Here is a 12,905-nt window from a genome sequence, read left to right as displayed (position 1 = left end):
CCCTCAGGGTTGGTATTCAGCAATGTGTACCACTGGGTGTAATAAAAGCAAATGCTTGAATATTTTTCAGTAACCTGACAGAGAATAAACAAATGGAAGAACAAATGTTGAAGAGCCTACAAGTTAACGCACTGCATAAGCTAGGTGGATCGCTTCTGACAGAGCAAGGCGGCTCTTCTGATTCTATTTCTCTTCTTGAAGAAAAAGAAACAGAGAAGACAAGACAAAATCCCCAAAGCCTCACTAGGCTAAATTTCCTTATTCTCCTTTGAACAGACTACACAGATTTTGTTGACTAATTGAGATCAATCCCAGTTGTAAATCGCCTAGCTATCCTACAGCTTTAATTAAGCTACCAGAGGGAGCTGTTTATCAATTAACACTTGTTACAAATTATTAGTAATTATATGGACTTTGTGTATATACCATAGCCTGCAAGACCAAAATTGCTTCCCAGTTGTTAGGGGAGCAAATTGAGTAGCTAATGGGCTATTTGGGTGAAGGCGCCGGGCACCGCCATAATTACAGACCTCCTTTCTTGGCACAAAGATTTAAGGTAAGTTCCAGCACCATCAGCGGTATTTGAATACACACCATTGTCAAGGTTTCTCTCACCAGGACTTTGCCAAATCCTGTTAACTAGTGGACTTTCTGATACAGACGTCGGATCTGTATTTACTTTTTGAGTAACAAACATAATGAAGATAGGAGCATTAGGTAAAAGTTGATAATGTATTCAAGCATTAAAGCTACCTATTGCGGTATGCACTGCATTCTGTGATAATTTTAATTGGCTTAATTGAGATGCGCAAGCCTGATTAATGTTTAATTCCTTTATATTAAAAAAAAAGAGTCAAGTAGTTCGACATTTCTTCAATTATGTTAGATCTTTCCAGACTTCAAAGGAATGTTACATTAGACAGCTAGATACGGGACGAGCTGATTAAAGAATAAAGACTGCTCATTATAATCTAAGAGTACAAAATTGGTTTGTGTAGCCTTTGAAAGTCAAAATTATGAGCTAAAACTTGAGCTACAGTAATTAACCCAATTTATAGTCATTCTTGCTTATCTATTTGCTTATGATTAGTAATTTAAAATGATCCATGGGATTGATTTACAGATCTGAAAGCCATTCAGGGACCCAAAACGTGTTGTTCACGATTCTTAAAAATGTTGGAGAAATATACTTAGTAGCATTAGTAAACATCTATCAGTCAGTGAAAAACACCAGTATGAAAAGACTCGATGGTCAGCTTCACTATCCTAGACGCAAAACATACTAAAATATTTGTATAATGTAATCTACTTGCAAAAAAATTTAGCTTAACTTGAACTTTTCTGTGGCTCTCTGGAAAAACGAAGACAATGTAAAAATTGTGGATTTCTTAAGATCAACTCATAATTTCTCTAATAAATGCTGTTTTTTAAAGGTATATAGATGATATTCTAACATGCAGTGGCATTTACTTTAACGATGTGTAGCAGAAATACTTGTATGGGAGTCATATTTCTCTCTCCCCCTCTCTCTCATATGCATTTTCCAAAATGTTCTAATTTCATTTCCGGAGGTGGTATCACAACAAGCTTTGGGAGAAGTTGGGACAGGCACCCTTAGAGAATTAGGAGATAATAGATATGTACATCTACCAGAAATAAACATTCAGGGGTGCCTGGGTGGCTCAGTCAGTTAAGCTCCTGACTTTGGCTCAGGTCACGATCTCGCAGGTTGTGAGTTTGAGCCCATGTCAGGCTCTGTGCTGACAGCTCAGAGGCCTAGAGCCTGCTTCAGATTCTGTGTCTCCCTCTCTCTCTGCCCCTCCCCTGTTCACCCTCTGTCTCTCTCTCTCTCAAAAATAAAACATTAAAAAATTTTTTTGAGAAATAAACATTCAGAGTCATTATCACGTTTGCTAAATTTTAACCATCTCTACCACCTTACTGATGTAGGGACATGAAAACACAGAACCTTCTATTTGATCAAGGACACACAGAAATTTGAGGCAGAGAAGAAATGGAACTCACAAACTGTTTTTTGGTTTTTTGTTTTGGGTTTGTTTTGGCTTCTTATAGCTCCAGAAAATACAAACCATTTCATCAGAACTGAGTCCAGGGATTCAGGACAAATCACACTTTCAGTCAGTCATAATATTATGACTCCATGTATGAGTCAATGAGTGTATAACAGCATTTCCCAACATGGGTTTCATGGGACACAAATTTACCTAAATGTTACACGAAAAGGAGATTCTGCACATTAGTATGGGAAACCTTGCACTATATCCTTCTCTTGAAATTGCGATGCCTGTTAGCATATCAAATGCTCTATATATTTCACCAAAGAACATTTTTAATTGAATATCAATATTAGCCAACATTATTGAACCACAGTGGTATAATAATATGTATCTAAATACAATACTGGTACTTGCTCTTCCCAGAGCAGCATTGACCACATATGTCCAAATAAATAAACTTTTCCCATCCCACCAGCCTCGCTGAGGGAACGATCACATACCACATTAGAAAGCAGTAAGGTTTTATTCTCCTATTGTTTCTGGCCACTTGTATTAATCATAGAATTTGGTATTCTATGTAGCACATGTGCTAGAGTTCACAAATTTAAAATAAATGTGTGAAATGTGTCCAAGAATTGGGGAGGAAAAGGTTAGTCATTTTTTCACTTGGTGAAAATATGAGTCCTAGACATTTTTTTAAGTGCTAACCACATATAAAATAGCAATTCCTTTCCCTTTGTCCTGTAAACTAAATAAGCAAAAGCTAACCCCTATGGATCGAAATAGAAAGTATATAGGGGTGTGTATATGTGTGTGTGGATGTGCGTGTACCCTAGTGATATCTGGTGACAGCAACTAGAAGAAAAGATATCTCAGTGTTGATGAACATCCCTAGCACCAAGATCTTGGTTTCTAAGTGCCATTCCTCACCAAGGGGAATTAGGGCCTAATGAAGAAACAATTTGTTCCAGGGCTGGGATAGGATATGCACAAGGTGAGCCTAGAACATGCTGCTATACCAGAGATTAAAGTACTCAAAGACTAGTGAGGCCATGTCAAAAGGACCCAGAAGCCAGCTTCAAATGGCTCCCTGCTAGCTAAATCTGGGTCATTTTGAACATCAAAGTAAATAATTACAGTAAGATATTAAAACCCATAGAACATAAGAGTATGTGAGACTATACAAGTATCAGTCCATCAGAAGGGAAAGCTTTTCTTTAAAGTAAAATGCCAACTAATAAACACAAAAGGCATAATGAAATTCCGAGTCACCATTTGACAACTACCGTGGTAATAATTATTTCAGGAAACAATCATTAATGAATGCTAAAACTAGTGGGTTCTAACTCAATGAGAAATTAAAATATTTGCATAGTCTCAAAGTATTTCCCCACAAGATACTTATTAACAAAGGAGAAATATTAACTGTAAGTATGATGGACAAATCTGACCAAGTGATCAAAACCTACATTACCATTAATGAGACATTACCATTAATGTATCTGACATCAAGTGCCTCCCAATAAAATGCACTAAGAGGGACACAACATTACTTCATTTTCCCACCCAAAATGTATAATCAGAATCTAATCATGAGACAACGCCAAGCAAACTCAAACTGAGGCTCTTAAAAAATGACGAGCTTGTACTCTTCAAAAATATCAAAGTCATGACAAAGAAAAAAATCTATTCCACATTAAAGAAAACTAAAAAGACATGACAACTAAATTCAAGTACTAATCTTGAACTGGATTTTGAACCAGATTTTTTTTTCTTTTCAACATAAAGGACATTAATAGGATAACTGACAAATTCTGAATAGGGTTTGTTGATTAAATAATACTATCTCCATGTTAATTTCCTAATTTTCAATTATACAGTAGTTAAGATGGTGTCATTGTTTTTAGGAAATACACACTGAAATACACAGGAGTAAAGTTTCATGTCTGTGACTTACTCTCACAATTCAGAAAAGTGTGTGTGCGTGTGCACACGCACACACACACACACACACACCTGGAAAGAGAATGAAAAAAAAATACGGTAAAAATGTTAACATTTGAAAAATCTGGATGAAGGATATGTAAGGATGTATGGTTTTTGTAATTTTTCTATAAATCTGAACTTATTTCAAAATTAAAAATTAAAGAAAAAAGAAACAAAAGTTATGGCCCTGAGAAGGGAGTGCTGGGAAAGAAGTGCTGAGACCCGAGTGCTTAGCCAGCTACATGCGAGGCTTCCCGTTGGATTCTCCAGGAATGTGTCGCCTGCTACTTGAAGGCTGTCCTATCTGCTGGCCTCTAAAGTCACCTTCCCCTCGGCCCTCCCACCCTCGACCCTGCCAAGCTCAGGTCCAAGTGACTGTTACAGGGCCTCAACCCTAAAAATAACTCTGCATTTTCTTCAAAAAATATTTTTAGGTATGTGCACCCAGAGCCACATTGCAGCCCCAAGTGCTATTTCTGGGACAAGGAAAATGGAGTCAGTATAAAAATGCAGGTAAACACACAGCAAAGGTTTTAGAGGAATAGCTACAAGGAAGAAAAAGTCTTTGAGACTACCCCCCCAAAAAAAATTACTTTCCCCCTTTCAAAATGCCACTATATTCTATAACATGCCCTAACACAGCAACAGCAGGCTGAGAAAACAAACAAGAAAAGGAACTGCATGAAGGAAACAAGATGGTAGGTGCATGGAGTAGCGAAAATGGGCACCAAAAAAAATTGGAAAAGTTTTGCCACTGGGATCATTGAGTGTTGAGAGAAACAAGCTAACAATATCAGTCAATAAATTTAAATTAATTTTAATTTTAGTAAAATTATCGCAATAGCACAGGCTTCTGGGATTGAACAATCTTCAGCTCCCTCCCCTTCCCGCTAGTGTCTTCATAGAATGAGTTAATTTAAACACATACACATACATACACACACACACACACACACACACACACACACACACACACACACACCACTTATTGAAAATACAGATTTTGAGGTATTAAGCCTTTTTAAGTACTCTGCAGATTTAAGGTTTATTATATATGTTCCTGTCAGTGAAATCTAAGAATGATTATTGGGTAAGGTCAGAATGTTGCTTATTAAGCAGATATCCCCAGAATTACAAGGTATGATCCCTAAGACTTGTGCCAAGACCTCAAGGAAAAGTGCAGCAGGAATTAGAGTAACATTGCTATGTTAAGAAATGCGTATGAATCAGAATCAAACTGGACTTAATTAGGGGAGGTATGGGGTTATAGAGCAGCCAGAAGAAAATAGTTCCTTAAAAATGGTTTCTCATTCTGATTTTCCTACTAAACCTTTGTAAGGCCTTGAACAGGTGATTCAAACATTCTACCTTCAACTCCTCTGGCCACTGAATGGAGAACTGTATATAGAAGGACAAGAGAGGGGGAGGCCAGTTAGGAGTCTGCTGCTCTCATCCACGTGAGGACTAACAGCACCTTGGGGCAGAGTGGTGACGGCACAAGTGGCAAGTGAGGGAGCCCAGCCAGTGTCCGCTCCCTCCGAGAGCCTGTGCATGTATCTGCGGATCTGCTTCAACTAAATCCAAGAGGAAAATCAAATCTATTCCTTAGGTTCCCTAAGCTGTTAATATCTTCTGAGTCATTCACTCAGCATCGGCAATAGCATTTATTGTACTAGGGGCCAAGACCTGTGGTAGCTGATAGAACCTGTACAGGGGTGAATGAGAGAGACATCATCTCTGCACCCAAGGAGCTCACAGCCTAGCTGTGCACAGAGACAAGCAAACCAGCAATTACAGCGAGGTGGAATCAAGCTTTGCTGGAGGAGTTCAGGACTTAGGCTCACAAATGAAGCCCAAGCGACTTTACCTTGGGAGAATCAGAGAACACAGTGCTGGAAGAGGTGACAGGTAGGCTGAGATCAAAGAATGTAAATTAATTACTCCTTTAAGATACGTGGACAGGGACGGGAAGGTATGTGGGCGGACAGAACAGAGAAGAGACAGAAAGGGATGGCAAAGTGCAGGAGCTGAAGGGAGTTTGGAGCAGAGAGGAGTGTGTGAAGGAGGGGGAGTAGGCAGGGGTCTTATAACCCAAGTTAAGAAGTTTGGTCTGTATCCTGAAGGCAAGAAGGACAGCTGAAAAGTTATAGCAGGGGAGGAACAGTTATTTGGTCATTTAACAAATAATGGCTGGGCATCTACCATGTCCCAGAGTGTTCTAAACGCTGGGGAATTAGCAGCTAAACATGATCGGATTTATGAGTAGAACAATCACCTTGGCTACCAAATGGAGCACTGTGTATAGAAGAGCAAGAAGGGAGAAAGGGGGACCAGTTAAGAGCTTATTTCGGTTTATTATATGAGGACCAACACAAGCATACCTTGCTTTATTGTGCTTCACAGATACCTTTTTTTTAAACAAATTGAAGGTCTGTGGCAACTGTGTACCAAGCAAGTCTATCAGCATCATTTTTCCAATAGCATTTGCTCACTTCATCTCTCTGCGTCACATTTTACTAATTCTTGCAGTATTTCAAAGTTTTCACTATTATTTTATTAGTTATGGTGATCTGTGATCAGTGATCATAACTTTCCAGAAGCTCAGATGATGGTTAGCATTTTCTAACAATAGAGTATGTTTTAACTAAGGCATGTACTTCTTTTTAGACATAATACTATTTCACACTCTACACTCTTACATGCTGTGTAGGGTCTACACAGACTCTAGTATAGTGTAAACATAACTTAAATGCACTTGGAAACAAAACACCCATTTGACTCGCTTTACTGTAATATTGGCTTTATTGCAATAGTGGCTTTCTTGCAGTGGTCTGGGACTGAACCTGCAATATATCCAAGGTACGCCTGTAGTAGCTGGGGCCAGGGTGGAGACAGTGCAGGTGACAATGAGGAAAACTTGGACTTCAAGAGGCACAGGCTTCCCCAGCTAAGAGAGTTTACTGCTGTGCCTCAAAATAGGGTAAGAAAGTTTGGTGATAAATAGCATTTAGCACACTACACCCTTCATCTTTGAGGAGAGCAGACGCTTCAAGCCTGCTAGGGAAGCATTAAATTATTGTTTTGACATCGAGCACTTCATCAAGTACATTACTAGGTTTGTCCATCCTTACCCAAACCATTATTAAAAGTACATGAAATCAGAAAGAAAATCAGTCTGCCAGCATAACCAGCCTCCCTCCATGTACAAAAGTAAATAAAACTCAGAAAAAAAGTCTGCTAAACATAACCTTTTTCTAAGTCACCAGAAATATTGTTGGCAGCTGCTGGTGACAACTTATTTCATTACATTCTAATGATGTAAACTGCTCCCTCAGGATGATTTAGCTTGCTGCAGACAAAATGCTTATTGCTTCTTTACTCGTGTAGAACACAAATGATTGCTGAGAAACTCAAGCCCGATATTCAGGATTTCAAGCTAACCTAATGGACCAGCAGCACTCTATGGAGAATAGAGGCGGTTCAACAGGAATGCCTTTCACAACCCAAATTACTGCCACGTTGCATTCTACGCATGCAGGCTATTAATGCGGGTTTCATTCTGCAGCCTGGGACTTAGGAAGCCAAGGGAATTTCCTGGCATGGTTCCAACACTTCCCCAGCCAGAACTAGGTAATCAATAAATTCATTAGTGAGGACTGCTGTGGGTAACTTAGGGGAGTAAATGCCTGCATAAAGCCCACACACTGCCTCCAGCTGGTGGGTAGCTTCAAGGTAGTGATTTCTCAAGACCTGCCAGGGAACCAGGTGCTTCAGAATTTTCTGAGGTTATTGTTTAAAACATGGATTTGTTGGACCTCCCTGAGACCAGCTGGAGTCAGAACCTCTGGGAGTAGGACCTGGGTACCAGTACATTTAACAAGATCCCAGAGAAAGGAGATGCGCAACCAGTTTTGTCGGCTCCTTTAAGGGACCGCCTGCGTGAGGCCAGGTACGGAAAGCCAGTTTGTGTAAGCCGCAGAAACAAAAGCATCCTGCTCAGGGGTGTTCTCCGGACACCACGTTCAAGCATCTCTTACTGCTCTGGTTCCAACCTGGGCCCCACTCCCCAGATGTGCTCTCCTGTCGGTTCCATCTGGGAGACCCTACCAACTTACTTAACTTTCTCAGCTACAAAATAGGGATAATATCACAACCAATTGTATTACTACAGGAATTGAGTAAGCTAATACACCTAAGTACTTGACACATACCAAGCAATCCATATCTATTACTATTTTTAATTTTTTCTGGCTTTATTTCTGTCTCACCTCTCATTTCTTACTGGACAAACCTTTGTTTGGTTTCTCCTCTAAGCCCAATACATCTTCCTCCACGCTTCCCCCAAATTTGTAAGTCAAAATCTGAACAGGAGCTTGCCCACAGGCTCCAATCCTACCCCATCTGGCCTCCTTGGAACCACCAACTACCATCTGATGCCTGTGAAGCAAAATTCTTCCCCTGAGTGTCATCCTGCACAAGGGAGCCTCAATGGTCCTGAACTCAAGACAATGGGAAATTCAAGGTGATAGTCCTTACCTACACTAGGAAACAGGAGCTTGTGACAAGCTTGTCCTGTTGCTTGTACACCAGCGAACTGACTGATAATACAAGGGTGACGACCATGGTATTAGTAAGTAACACTAATTAATAACCAAATCTTGGCCAGGCACTATATTAAAGGTTTCAAACAAAAGCACCTAAAAGATATAAATTGGAAAGAACAGTACCTGTTTGAAAAAAATGGAGTCTTGGAGAGTTTATGAAACTTGCCTGAGTTCACACAGGTAGCAGCCAGGATCCTGACATATGTAGCCTGATTGCAGCATTCTTTTTTTTTTTTTTTTAACCATTCCACTAGCAATCTCCCAGAGATCTTGGAATATATATACATATATATTCCAGCCACAGAGTTTTTTGTTTAAAAAAACAATATATATTGTTTGCTTTTTATCAGAAAGTATCTGGCATTCCACATGGAAACCTTGCTGTCTCAGACTGGTATCAGCCCAAGTCACATCTCCTTGCCTGTGGTAGACAATATGCTGTGAGATAAATACCAAGAAAGTGAGATATAGGTGGAGGATTTGGGGCAAAGACACAAACTCTCTGAACTCCATGTTTCTTCGTCAATGAAACAGGGAAAGTAATACCTACCTCACAAGGTTATATACGGAGATTAAATTGGATACTAAATATAGAAATGCCTCAACATGGTATATTGCAACTATTACCAGTTACAATTATTTATTCATTCCAGTATTTATTTATGCAATGCTATGTTCTAAGCGTTGAAGTTGTGACCATGAAGTAAATGCAGTCATGTCTATCAATGTAGAGTTTAGAGTCTAGCAAAAAGACCATTAGAAATTCAAGTAGTAAGTGCTGAAACACAGGATGTACATGATACAATGAGGACATGTAGGAAGAATGCCTGCTCCTGACTTGCGGGAGCTAGGAGGGCTTTTTGGTAAAGGGGAAAGCTCCATAAGGATCTGGAATGTACTAGGGAAACAAAGTGGGAAGAGATGATGGGAAGGTAAAGGAGAATCAAAGATGTCTACTAGCATTTTGGTTGGCTATTGGTGCCTTTTCATGCTGTAAGAGACCTTCAAAGAAATCCTATTTGGAAGAAATGGTAAGTTGTTTTAGATATGATGAGCCCAAGGTGCCTGCGGCTGGAGAGCGGTGTCTGCTAGGCAGCTGGATAAAAGGATCTGGAGCTCAAGAGACTGATTTTGCACGAAGCTATAGGCTTGGAGGCCATTAGAATGAAGGTAATACTTGAAAGCATCAAAGAGTTATTTAGAGTAAGAAGAAATAAGATACTCTAGTCCAAGTAGAGGTTACAGAAGAAGCTAAAAAGGCTTTGGATTCTACTCCTTCCTGCTTCCACATGGACCTACTCTATCAAGTGTCCTATCCTGTTTTGTTTCTTTAGTCTCTCCCTTTATATCTATTCTTCCAATGGGCATTTAAATATACTAAGTCTCAATGATCAAGAAGACAAATAGCTTTTATCTACCCCATAACTCTCTCCAGTCATTTACCCCCTCCCTCTCCTTCATAGCTGAACTTCTTTACAGGGAAGTCTAGAATGGGAATCTCTAGTTCCTCAGTTGCCATTCACTTCTCAACCCACTCCAGCCTGGCTGCTGCTCCTGTGCCTCCAATGAAGCACTCTTACCAAGGTCCCTAAGAGCCTATTTGTTGCCAAAGCTGAAAGATACGTCTTCATTTTTACCTTGACTTCTCCATGGTTTTAGAGATTGGAAATATTCTTTCTTCCTTTTGTTTAGAAAGCACTCATCTCTTGTCCCCCTTAACATGACACTTCCTTGCTTGTCCTCTCCCCTCTCTGTCCCTGCGGCATCCTCTTCCATCTCTCTCAGATAATGCTATTCTTCAGGGTGCTTTCCTAGATCTTTTTCTTATTGCACATTTTCCCTCTTTCCCCCAACCTGGTATTTTAATCCATACCCAAGTTATTAGCTAAGATAGACAGAATCCCAATTCCTTCTTTTTAATGGACAAGGAGAAAAGGATGATGGAATCCATGAGTAATTTTTTACATTTGACTGCAAGAAGTTAAACCTATATGATGGCTTATATGTTCTCTGAAAAGTAACAGGCACAGGCATCTGCTGAACATGTGGTAGAAGGTGGTAAGATTCAAGAGTATTAAAAAAAAAGTCTTGAAATAGTCATGGAGGATTGGGAAGAAGGTTAAGTGGGGAGACATAAGCGGATAACTGAGAAATGTTGAGGTTTTAATTAAAGCTAGAGAGGATGGTTTTTAAATGTCTCTAATATACCCATGATTTCTGCTAGCAATCTAAATATAAGCTTGGAGATGGCCACAAGTGGTTTGATCCAATGTGGAATTTTCCAGGTGGGCTCCATAGAACCCACAAACGGACAATAAAGGAGTAAAGGATTTAAAGATAACAGCAAAAGAGTGGCCAAAGGTAATCTGTGGCAGTCTACGCTGGGAAAAGAGAGAACTTTATCATTTTTTTTTAAGTTTAATTATTTATTTTGAGGGGTGAGGGGCAGAGAGAGAGGAAGAGAGAATCCCAATCAGGCTCTGTGCTGCCAACGTAGAGCCCGACATGGGACTCCAACCCACAAACCATGAGATCATGACTTGAGTCAGATGCTTAACCAACTGAACCACCCAGGTCCCCCAGAAAAGAGATTGGATGATTGGAGAATGAAAATCTTGAGAAGTTTGAAGGAACAGTTGTAACTGATCATAAGTGAACAAGCAAACTGGAAAGAATGGTTGGTCTGGTCAGGGAGTAAGATTATGATTTTATGGTTTCAGAGATGGGACAGTTCTGGATGATGAAAAAGCCTAGAATATGGCCATGGGAGTGGCTGAAGATGAACACAGAGGATGGTCATTGGAGATGAAAGGTGAGTTCATACCAGTATAGGGACCCAATTAAAATGTTGCTTCTGTAAATTCATCATCTCCCAACTCCAAAATAATGTAGGCTCTTCTGTACTCTTTCCCAAGGCGTTTCAATTATTCCTCTTATTCCACTGTGTTCTACTTAGCATGGTCTCTTGTTTACCCTCTACTTGACTGTGAGCCCTTCAAGGAGAAGTGTCAGATTGTATTTTTCCCATCCACCACAGTACATAAGGTCAGTAAGCAAACAATGCTGAATGAATAATTAGTAAACTGTTTCAATATGACTTCTTATCATAGGCCTCTTTCTCTAATTCTTGGCATATTTCACTGTTTTATCTATAAATAAAGATAACTATGCATTGTATTTGTGTATTCATAGCTCTTTTTCAATGATAAAATAGATCTTTTTTCTAAATAAATTATTTGCTAAGGTTTTAGATAGGGAACAATGATCATTATTTTTCCCTTCAATAATATTCCTTTATCACTTTTCCTCACATCAGAGCCATGCCAAGGGCTTGGCTACCGTAGAAATGAAATCTTCAGATAGATCCTCCCTTGATATAGAATTATTATTTCATCCCATGAATGATTTGTTATTAGTTGCCTACCATATTTCAGGCAGGTTTGTAACAAGGCTCTAGAGATAGAATGGTGAACAAGATGGTTACTCCCCTCAGTAAGACCTATAGACAGGGGAGGAAGCAGGTTGATGGCCCAGGAATGGCTCTATCAGTCAGGATATGTTGCAGGGCGCCTGGATGGCTCAGTCAGTTAAGCATTTGACTCGACTTTGTTTCAGGTCATGATCTCATGGTTCATGGGTTCAAGCCCTGCATCGGGCTCTGCACTGACAGCATAGAACCTGCTTGAGATTCTCTCCCTCTCTCTGCAACCACCCCCAACAAAACCTCCCCCTCATCAAAGTAAATACACACACTTAAAAAAAAAAAAAAAAGATATGCTGCAGTAACCAACAATCCCAGAAATCTCAATGGCTAAAAGACAACAAAGGTATATATATACCATAGCAATGTCTATTGTATGTTTTGGCAGCTCTCCATGCCAGATGTCCTCCACACAGTGATTCATCATTGCACCTCCATTAGCAACACATGCTTTCAGAATTTCCATGGCAGGGGAAAACAGGAGGACTTGAGCACAGGGTAACTACATAAATTCTGCTCACAAATCAAACAAATCAAACCATATGGCCACACCTCACTTCAAGAGGGTGAGAAGGTACAGTCCTCTCAGACATTCAGAAATAAAGAAACATACTACTGACCAGTGGAAATACAACCATCACAATAGCAATGCAGAAGGACAGATGCTATGGTATAGTATACTTGGTTATTATAAGAGTACATGGGAGGAGCCTCAAAGAATCAAGGAAGGTTTAATGGAGGACATAACATTTAAGCTAAGAGGCAGAAGATAAGTAAGAATCTAATAAGTTAAATAGACAGTACAGGAAGGCAGAA

The sequence above is a fragment of the Acinonyx jubatus genome, chromosome C1 (genome assembly GCF_027475565.1).
Source record: "Acinonyx jubatus isolate Ajub_Pintada_27869175 chromosome C1, VMU_Ajub_asm_v1.0, whole genome shotgun sequence".
Classification (NCBI taxonomy): domain Eukaryota; kingdom Metazoa; phylum Chordata; class Mammalia; order Carnivora; family Felidae; genus Acinonyx; species Acinonyx jubatus.
The sequence above is the reverse complement of the archived record's forward strand: the minus strand, read 5'-3'. Positions refer to the sequence as shown.